Source organism: Suncus etruscus, chromosome 7 (assembly GCF_024139225.1).
Source record: "Suncus etruscus isolate mSunEtr1 chromosome 7, mSunEtr1.pri.cur, whole genome shotgun sequence".
NCBI classification, from domain to species: Eukaryota; Metazoa; Chordata; class Mammalia; order Eulipotyphla; family Soricidae; genus Suncus; species Suncus etruscus.
The window spans coordinates 58,581,890-58,591,911 of record NC_064854.1 but is presented as its reverse complement, the minus strand read 5'-3'; positions in this window follow the sequence as shown (position 1 = coordinate 58,591,911).

Below are 10,022 nucleotides of genomic sequence, written 5' to 3'. Positions count from 1 at the left end.
GGGCCCTGCCCATACCACACACACAAACACACACCATCGGCAGGGTTGAGGCAGACAGGAACAAAAGCAGGGGAGCAGAAGGCACAAGAAAATTATTTTGCTCAGGTTAGCCTGGCCCTACCCTTAACATGAACAGAAAGTGGTTTATTTGCACGGTGACCAGGGAGGGGTGGCAAGAGGGTTAGAAATGCCCCAAGGACCCAGGCTTTTCTGGGTCTGTTGGGTTGAGGTTTCCAGACACGAAACTCCCTTAATTTAAAAAATTTTTTTTTTTTTTTTTTGTGGTTTTTTGGGTTCACACCCGGCAGTGCTCAGGGGTTATTCCTGGCTCCAGGCTCAGAAATTGCTCCTGGCAGGCACAGGGGACCATATGGGACGCCGGGATTCGAACTGATGACCTCCTGCATGAAAGGCAAACGCCTTACCTCCATGCTATCTCTCCTGCCCCCTAAAAAAATTTTTAATAAATTCTTTAACTGAATCAACATGATACAATTACAAAAGTGTTTCATGATTGAGTTTTAGTCATATAGTGTCCAACACCCTTCACTAGTGCATATTTCTTTCCTATCAGCATCCCTAGTTTCCCTCTCATCCTTCCCCCTGCCAGCTCCTAAGGCAGACATTTCTCTCTCTCACTCTCTCTCCTTTTCTCTCTCTCTCTCCTTCTCTCTCTCTCTCTTTTTCTCTCCCTCTCTCTCACTCTTTCTCTCTTTCTTTATAGACACTGGTTTACAATATTGTTACTGAATGGGGTATTAATACAATATCACTTTCCCTCTTTTCAGCACCCAGTTCTTGTCCAGACTGATCATTTGGAACTCTCATTGTCAATAGTGGTCCTTTCTCTGTCCTAACTGTACTTCTTATTCTTTGTGGCAAAGCTTCCTACCATTTACTAGTCCTCCTGGCCCTCGTCTCTGGATACAATATGAATATTCCTCAAAAAAAAAAAGTGAGCTTCCATATGACCCAGCAGTCCTGCTCCAGAATTATCCTAGGAGCCCCAAAAATGCAATGCAGAAAAGCCCTCTGCACTCTTGTGTTCATTGCAGCATTATTCACAATAGCCATAATCTTGAAGCAACTAAGTGCCTGAAACAGGCAAGTGGATAAAGAAATTGTGGTATATATACACTAATAGAACATTATGCAGTAGTTAGGTAAAATGAAGTCATGAAATTCACTTACTTGTGCATGGATATGAGCGAAATGAGTCAAAGGGGAGAGGGTAAATCTAGAATGATCACACTCATTTTGTGAGATATAAAAAAAAATATGGTATTAATATCCTTGATTTAAATTTTAAACAAAGTGGACCTTAGGCATAATCCAGCAGGTAGGGCACTTGCCTTGCATGCAGTCAACCCAGATTCAATCCTCAGCATTGCATAGGATTCCCCCAGCCTACCAGGGCATGATCCTTAAGCAGAGAGCCAGGAGTAAGCCCTGAGCACTGCCAGGTGAAACCCAAGCCCCTTCCCCTCAAAAAAAAAAAAGTCATCAAACCTAAATGACCTAATTAACCATGTAGACTAAGAGAGGCAAGTGAGACCCATTATCCCACAAAAGCCAAAAATGGGAAGCTCCAAGTTTTGCTCTATTTTCTGGGTCCACCAAGAAATTCTGAATTTTCTCATTTGCACGGAGACATGTGGAGAGGCAAGGAGAGCACTAAAGAAGGTCTGGGGCACCACCAAATGCCCACCACTCCCCAATCTCCTTGACTCCAGCCCCTCAAACTCCACGACTCAGTCGACCCAGTATAGAAGGTAAGATGAGGACTGGGCAGGCCAATGAGTGCGGATTCTCCACCAGAGAAGAATGAACCAACGGATCCCTCCTCTGAGTTTATTTTCCCTCCCAATAAGATGTTTCTCTCTAGCCCCTTGCATGTCCCCTTTTGTCTGACTTAACCCTCCCTCAGTGCTTGGCTGAGGTTGGGCTTCTCTGCCCTTACCACAATAACCGCCCTGGAGTGGCTCAGAGGGTGTGGGAGCAAGCAGAAGGCATCAGATAAAGGAAGCAACTAAAATCACAGATGGGACAGATGTGCCATCCTCCAAGACCTAGTCGACCCAGACAGCATCACCTTGATTTACAAGTCCTTCCAGCGCTGCCTTCAATAAAAAACATGGCCCTCCAATGGCAGCAAAACACTCTGTGAATCTCCCTCCCATTTGTCATGTGTGTCCCCTCACCCCACCCCCAGCAGTTGTAGGAGTTGAGTGCAGCAAGAACCTGATTTCACAGAGCCAGAGAGAGGCCAAGTGATTTCTCAAGGTGATTTCACCAAGTAATTTTTCAAATCGCTATGAGTGATTTGGGGTGGGAGTTGGAGGGCAAGGGGGGGCTCTAGTCTGTTTCCCTGCAATTCGTCATTGTATTCAAAGCAACAAAAATCCCCCACCAGCTTAGAGGCCCCAGTGTGCATACCCCCAACCAGTGCAGAGGTATTTGTATGCAAAGTATATGCAAATAGAAGGTATATATAAATTGTGTATGCAAATCACAAAGCAGCACATCTTGTCTTTTCTTACTCAGCATGAAGCTCCCAACTCCAGCAGAAAAATTATGTCCAGACGGATGCGTTACGAAATGGCACACACTGGCATCCTGACAGATCTAGATTTATTACACATTTGAAAGGGGAGGGAGAGACCATTTGGCTGCAGCCTTAGAAATAACCCTTGAGGGGGCCAGAGAGATAGCATGGAGGCAGGGCATTTGCCTCCATGCAGAAGGACAGTGGTTCAAATCCTGACATCCCCGATTTCTGAGCACAGAGCCAGGAGTAACCCCTGAGTGCAGCTGGATGTGATTACCCCCCCCCAAAAAAAAATAACTCTTGAGGACTAGAGAAGTGGTTATGGGGCATAGCACAGGCCTTGCAAGGAAAGAGGCCCTGCCTTCCATCCCTGGCACTGTCTGAGACCAAGAGTACTGGCAAGGTAGACCTTATAAAAAATATTTTTGAGAGGCGGAGCGATGGCACAAGTGATAAGGCATCTTATCACTGCCTTGCCAGCGCTAGCCTAGGATGAACCACTGGTTCGATCTCCCGGCATCCCATATGGTCCTCCAAACCAGGAGCGATTTCTGAGCTCATGGCCAGGAGTAACCCCTGAGCATCACAGGTTGTGACCTAAAAACAAAAAATAAAAACGTTTTGGATGCTGGAGTGATAGCACAGAGGTAGGGTGTTTGGCCTTGCATGCTGCTGATCTGGAACAGACCTGGGTTCTATCACTAGTATTCCCATATGTTCCCCCGAGCCTGCCAGGAGTGATTTCTGAGTGAAGTCAGGAGTAACCCGAGTGCCACCTGGTGTGGCCCAAAAACCAAAAAATAAAAGTTTTTGCTTTTGTGTGGTGAGTGTGTGTGTGTGTGTGTGTGTGCGGTTTTTGGGTCACACCCGCAGTGCTCAGGGGAAAACTCCTGGCTCCATGCTCAGAAATTGCTCCTGGCAGGCACGGGGGACCATATGGGAAGCCGGATTCGAACTGATGACCTTCTGCATGAAAGGGCAAACGCCTTACCTCCATGCTATCTCTCCGGCCCCCCAAAAAAAAAAAGTTTTTGTAGGGGCTGGACTGATAACACCGTGGAGAGGGTGCCTGTCTAACACACTGCAGACCAGATTTCATCTCCAGTATTCCATAGGGTCCCCTGAGCCTGCCAGGAGTAATTTCTGAGTGAAGAGCCAGGAGTAACTCTTGAGCACTGCCACGTGTGGAAGAAGGAGGAGGAAGAGGAAGAGGAGGAGGAGAACAAGAAGAAGGAGGAGGAGAAGGAGAAGGAGGAGGAGAAGGAGGAGGAACAGGAGGAGGAGGAACAGGAGGAGGAGGAAGAGGAAGAGGAGGAGGAGAAGAAAAAGAAGAAGGAGGAGGAGAAGGAGGAGGAGGAGGAGAAAGAGAAGGAGGAACAGGAGGAACAGGAGGAGAAAGAAGAGGAAGAGAAGGAGGAGAAGAAGAAGGAGGAGGAGAAAAGGAGGAGAGGAGAGGAGGAGGAACAGGAGAATGAGGAACAGGAGGAGGAAGAGGAACAGGAGGAGGAGGAAAAGGTGAATAAGAAGAAAGAAGGGGTGGAGGAAGAGGAGGAGGAGAAAGTGGAAAGAGGGGAGGAGGAGGAGGAGAAGAAGAAGAAGAAGAAGAAGAAGAAGAAGAGAAGAAGAAGAAAGAAGAAGAAGAAGAAGAAGAAGAAGAAGAAGAGGAGGAGGAGGGGAGGAGGAGAAAAGAGAAGGAGGGGCCTGGAGAGATAGCTCAGCGGCGTTTGCCTTGCAAGCAGCCGATCCAGGACCTAAGGTGGTTGGTTCGAATCCCGGTGTCCCATATGGTCCCCTGTGCCTGCCAGGAGCTATTTCTGAGCAGACAGCCAGGAGTAACCCCTGAGCACTGCCGGGTGTGGCCCAAAAACCAAAAAAAAAAAAAAAAAAAGAAAAGAGAAGGAGGAGAAAGTTGTAGTAGTAGTAGTAGTAGTAGTAGTAGTAGTAGTAGTAGTAGTAGTAGTAGTAGTAGTAGTAGTAGTAAGGGGCTAATTTACATTCTCAGCCCTGGATTCCTGCTGGATCTGTGGGTCTGAGGGCTCTGAAGCCCCAAACCCTATTTGGAACAAGAGCTTAGAAAGATTGTGTGGTGCTTGCTAAAGAGGGTTGGCAAGAAGTAGGGCTGGAGTCCAGAACCTTCTCTAAGTCTGTCAGACAATAGGATGTTCCTGGCATGCTGAGTGGATGGAGTCAGGCCACAAGCCTCCCTGACTCCCACATATACCTCCCCCATTTTATCCTGCCTGGGGTAACCCAATCAAATCCCCAAACCCGGAAAAATCCTCTTGCCACACACACCCATTCTTTCTTCTAGAATTTTTTCTGCATTCAGCAGCAGTCTTAGCATCCCAAAGTCATGCACCTAAGTGAGGAGTCCACCTTGCCCCATGACTGCATACCATACCACCACTCCACATCACATTGTGGAAAAACAGCTCTGTTCACATAGAAGGGTTTTTGGGTGCTTTCCCCAGCTCCCCAGCTCTTCTAGGACCCAGAAATAACAAACCCACCAGATGTACAACTGGTCACTGTGGAGCAACAAGCAACCACAGGGCTTCCGGGTACTGGGCACTACTGAAAGGCTCCCTTCCGAGAATTGGCCGGGCAGCACCGAACCACCATTTCCTGCTCAATAGACCAAAGGACCAACATGGTTGGGCAGTACCTGAAGATGCCATGACGTGGGACTGGAGTCCACCTATCTACAAGAAGCATGCAAGAGCCAGAGTTTGGAGCTTTCCAGTGGGAGCCATGACAAGTATGTGACCGGCCTGGTGCTGGATGCTGGGGAAAACCCAGATAAGTCCATTCTCACTGGACTCTGGCCAGGAGGCTTCCATGGACTTAGGACTCGTGGAAGAATGAGTAGGGTGTGAGGGGGCCCATGTGAGGCTTGGTGAATCCAAAAGAAACATCCACTGATCCAACCCACTCAACAACAATTTCTCCTTTTGGGTCACACTCAGCAGTGCTCAGGGACAACTGAGGTGCTCAGGTGACTCCTGGCTCTCCACTCAGGGAAACATATGCAGTGCCAGGGATCAAACCTGTGTTTGTTGTGTGTAAGCCAAGTGCCCTACTGTACTATCAGTACTATATTGATAGTATATATATATATATATATATGTAAGCCAAGTGCCCTACTGTACTATCAGTACTATATTGATAGTATATATATATACATATATATATATATATATATATATATATATATATATACTATCAATACTGTCCTATCCAGGCTCCTCTAAATTTATTTTTTTGGGAGTCTACACCTGGTGATGTTCAGGGGTTCCTCCTTACTCTTCACTCAGGGATCACTCCTGGTGGTCTTGGGGAGTATATTGGGTGTCAGGGGTCTAACCATCCTAGGTTCAACCTAGGGTCAACCACATGCAAAGCAAGCACCTTCCATGCTGTACTAGCTCTCTGGCCCTTCTGAATTCTATTTTTAAAAGTTAGTTCTTCAGTCTTACTTAGTAGAAAATGCAACCCCAAACCCAAATTGTTGTGTGAGGGTACAAGGTAAGAGTTAGTTTTTCTGCAAAATTGACTTGCTGGCTTCTCTGTCCTGCCTGGGTTTATCCTTCCAGGGAAGAGTTAGTGATAAGAGTAGAGAAGGCCCCACCCAGACCGCAGAGAAAGTTAATCTTCCTCACTGTCTGCTCAGAGAAAGAGAAAGTGCTGCAAGGGCCTGTTGGCTTAGAAAGGGGGGGGGGGGAGGTTCGGCTGCGGGGTTCCTCACCACCCGGCCACTTCCGGGCCCACAGGAAATGGAGCTCAGGCGACAGCCTGCTACAGTGTTGGCAAGAGGGCCTCTGCATCGCATGCCCTATGCCTCGGGTTCCATCCCAGCAAGAAGAAACAATACGGGAGGAAGTGGGGTGTTCGGCTGGCAGTCCCTCCACATTGAGCCAACCAGGCCATGCTCAGTGCACAAATGGAGGGAGATGATGTTGAGCTTGGTAGCAAGAGTCCACTGTAGGGTGGAGAGGCAGCAGGCCCCCTGGCTGCCACTTTGGTAGCAGAACCCTGGCTCAATTAGCTTCCCAACGCCACGGACCCCATCACTGACCATATGGTTCTGCTTCCCCCCCTCACCCCAGCTTCCACTCCCTGACTTTCCAATTTCCCAATCCCCCCCCACCCCATGGTTCCTGGCACCCTCAGAACCACCCCTGCCTCTGAGACACCAGCAGGACTCAGAGCTCAGCAACTTCCTCCCCTCTGTTCCTGCTGTTCTAGGAGGTAGCCACACACCTCTGTGGACTCAGAAAAGACCACATGGAGACTAGTGTCCCCTGGGGTCGCTAGCACAATTACAGCCCACTGCTCCAGAGGGATCAGTTCCCCCTTACTTTCCCCCATGCACCCCAGTATGGATGGGGCAAGCACACACAGGTACTCAGTGCAGGCAGACAGACAGAAGGGAGAACTGCTGCAGAGAGGACAGACACTCTGGTCCCCCGCCCGAAAATACAGCATAGGCTCTGTTCCAGTCCCCGTTGGCCCCCCACATCTGCCTGGGGAATGAGAACTGCAGAGAATCCGCAGGCCTGAGTGAGTGGCTCCTGCCAAGTCCCGCCCACTGCAGAACCAGGCTGAAGAGCTAAGGCCATTACTCCCTGTCTGCACCAGCTGGCCCCCCAAATCCCAGTCCTGCATAGAATCAGCCACATTTCTTCCAGCTTCCTCCTCAGGACAATCTGGGGCATAGTCAAGACAAATCCTGCACTTCTGAATCTGCAGAGCAGCCCCCTTAAACTCAGGCACCAAACACCCCAGAGCAGGGCGTGCTGTTTGGGTATTGGTGCCCTGAGTCTCGGAGAACGGACCTGGTGACCCAGAAGAAAATTCATTGACCCTCGGGTTGGAGCCTGCCAATCTGCCTCCCCTTTTCAGAGCTGCTTCCCTGATCTCCATGAATTGCCTCCCAGGATCTAGTCCATGAGGGCCCCCTCCATCAAGGCCTGAGTCCATCCTCCTCAGAAGCAACAACTTGCTGGGGACACAGCTTCCCAGGCACCCATCAGCCTGGTTCCGCAGTGATGATAGGCCCCAGGTTCTCTTTCCAAGGAATCTGAAGAAAAATTGGTATTTTGGGGTGGTATAGGAGTGAAAAATCCCACGCTGGACCAAAGCTGCCACTTTCCACCAAAGAAGATGGCCCAGGCACCTCAGGAACTAGGAGTAATTCTCCAGCATAGCTAGGTGACCCCTCACCCCCAAGGAAACCCCCCCATCTGCAGTGAGTTGGAGAGTCAAGACAGCATTGCTCAAGCTCGCACAAAGTGGGCTCAATACCCACAAAGGGGCACTGAAAACTGGAGACAATGCTGTTCTCACAAGGGGAGCATCCTTCCCCCCTCCTATCCCTGTGCTTGGCTGAGTCATTAAAATGTGAGTACTGGAGATTCAGTTGCAAGGGGACAGACCGAGAGAAGGACTGGGGAGCTGGCTAGGAATCTGCATTTCTGAGGGCCTGGAGGGGGTCCTAAATTAGATCTAAGCCAAGTTGGAGAAGGGTCCCTCCCCAGTCTGCAAATCCTCTGAGCCAGCCTCCATTGGTCTCCTAGCAACATGCATCAAAGACCAGAACCTACCTGCCAGGCTAGGCAGTTTTGAAAATTCTCTCTTCTGGCGAGCAGAGAGAGCTTGCTTTCTAAATTCTGTAGGAGGAACAGATTGCTTTAGAGGGGAAAAAAAAAAACAAAAAACAAAAAACAAAAAGATCATTTGGGCCCCAACAGAATAGGAGGAGAAGGCAGTTAGGGGCCCTAAACTGAGCAGCATAGAACGGTAGATGGAGTGACCTTGGGAAACTCAGGGTACCCAGAGGATTCTTGCAGGCATCCAGCACTGAGGGAGAGTAAGGGAGAAGAACTCTACTACAGAGCTCTGCTACTCTGGAGCAGCAGAAGGCACCTCCATAGACTCCTGGGGTTTTGGGATACGCAGAGGTCAAGGACTAGGGCAGAGAGATAGGACAGATGAGCGATAGGACAGCTGGCAGGGTGTTTGCCCTGCATGTTGTCTCCCAGGCCTGATACCCAACACACCACCATATGGGTTCCTGAGTAACTCCAGGAGCAAATCCTACCCAGAGCATAGCTGTGTGACCCAAAACAACAAAAGACAGGGCAAAAGCCACAGTCTCCTGCACCTATTTTATTTCCATGTCTGTTTCACTCCTGGTCTATTTCACTTCCATGTCTATTTTATTTCTATATCATTTCTGTGTCTATTTCAGTCCTGGTCTATTTCATATCCGTGTCTATTACTCCAGGTCTATCTCATTTCTGTATCTATTTAATTTCCATGTTTATTTCACGCCTGGGTGTATTTCACTTCTGGCCATGTTGTTTCTGGGTCCTCTTGCATACGTGGTCTCGAGTCCATAAGTGAAAGCAGCCCTGCCCACCCCAGGGGTTTTTGTATGCCCGAGTACACAGACCCTTCTTCTGGCACCTAGACTTCTCAGTCCCCTGTATAAATGAGTGCCAGGCTGCAAAGCAATAGGATAATAGGGAAGATGCTTGCCTGGTACGTAGCTGAGTCAGGTTCGATTCCTGTCACACCATTTGGTACCAAGTTCCACCAGTGTGATATCAAGTGATACAGCGCTTCAGGCTTATGTCATGACTGAGTATATCTATGCTCTGAATCAATCTTCAGTCAAGAGTACCCTAAACTATTTCACACTCTCAAGTCCCAGCATGGTCCTCCCCTAATTTTATTTATGTATTTGGGTTTTTTGTTGTTGTTTTTTGGGGGGAGGGTCACACCCTGCAGCGCTCAGGGGTTACTCCTGGCTTTATGCTCAGAAATCGCCCCTGAAAGGCACGGGGGACTATATGGGATGCCGGGATTCGAACCACCGTCCTTCTGCATGGAAGGCAAATGCCTTACCTCCATACTCTCTCTCCAGTCCCATATTTATGTATTTGTTTATTTAGCTTTTGGGGCAACACCCAGCGATGTTCAGGGGTGACTCCTGGCTCTACACTCAGGATCTGCACCACCCCTGGCAGTGCGCTGGAGACACTATGGGATGCCAGAGATCAAACCCAAATTGGTCATTTGCAAGGCAAGTGTCCTCCCCACTGTCATATCGATCTGGCCTCCCCTCCCCAAAATTTTTAATAGTAAAATCAAGGGGTGGGAAATCATTGCAGGGAACTCTAACAGAAGAGTTGATTAGCTTGTTTGATGGGAAGGAGGGATGAGGCCCCTAAGTGATGCTCAGGAAACCTAAGAACTCCCCCCTATTACTCAGATTATAAGGCCAATGGTCACACATGAGGGCCAGCCATAAGGTACACATCTGCTCAGACACTGTTTGGAAGGGAAATCCTGCATGAAATCACCCCCAGAAGTGTTCTGGGGGGTGAGCTGTGAGGAGAGGAGACAGTCTCAGGAGGTATTTGGTGCAAGGACCAAACAGTTTGGTGCAAGGTATACAATGTCACCCGGT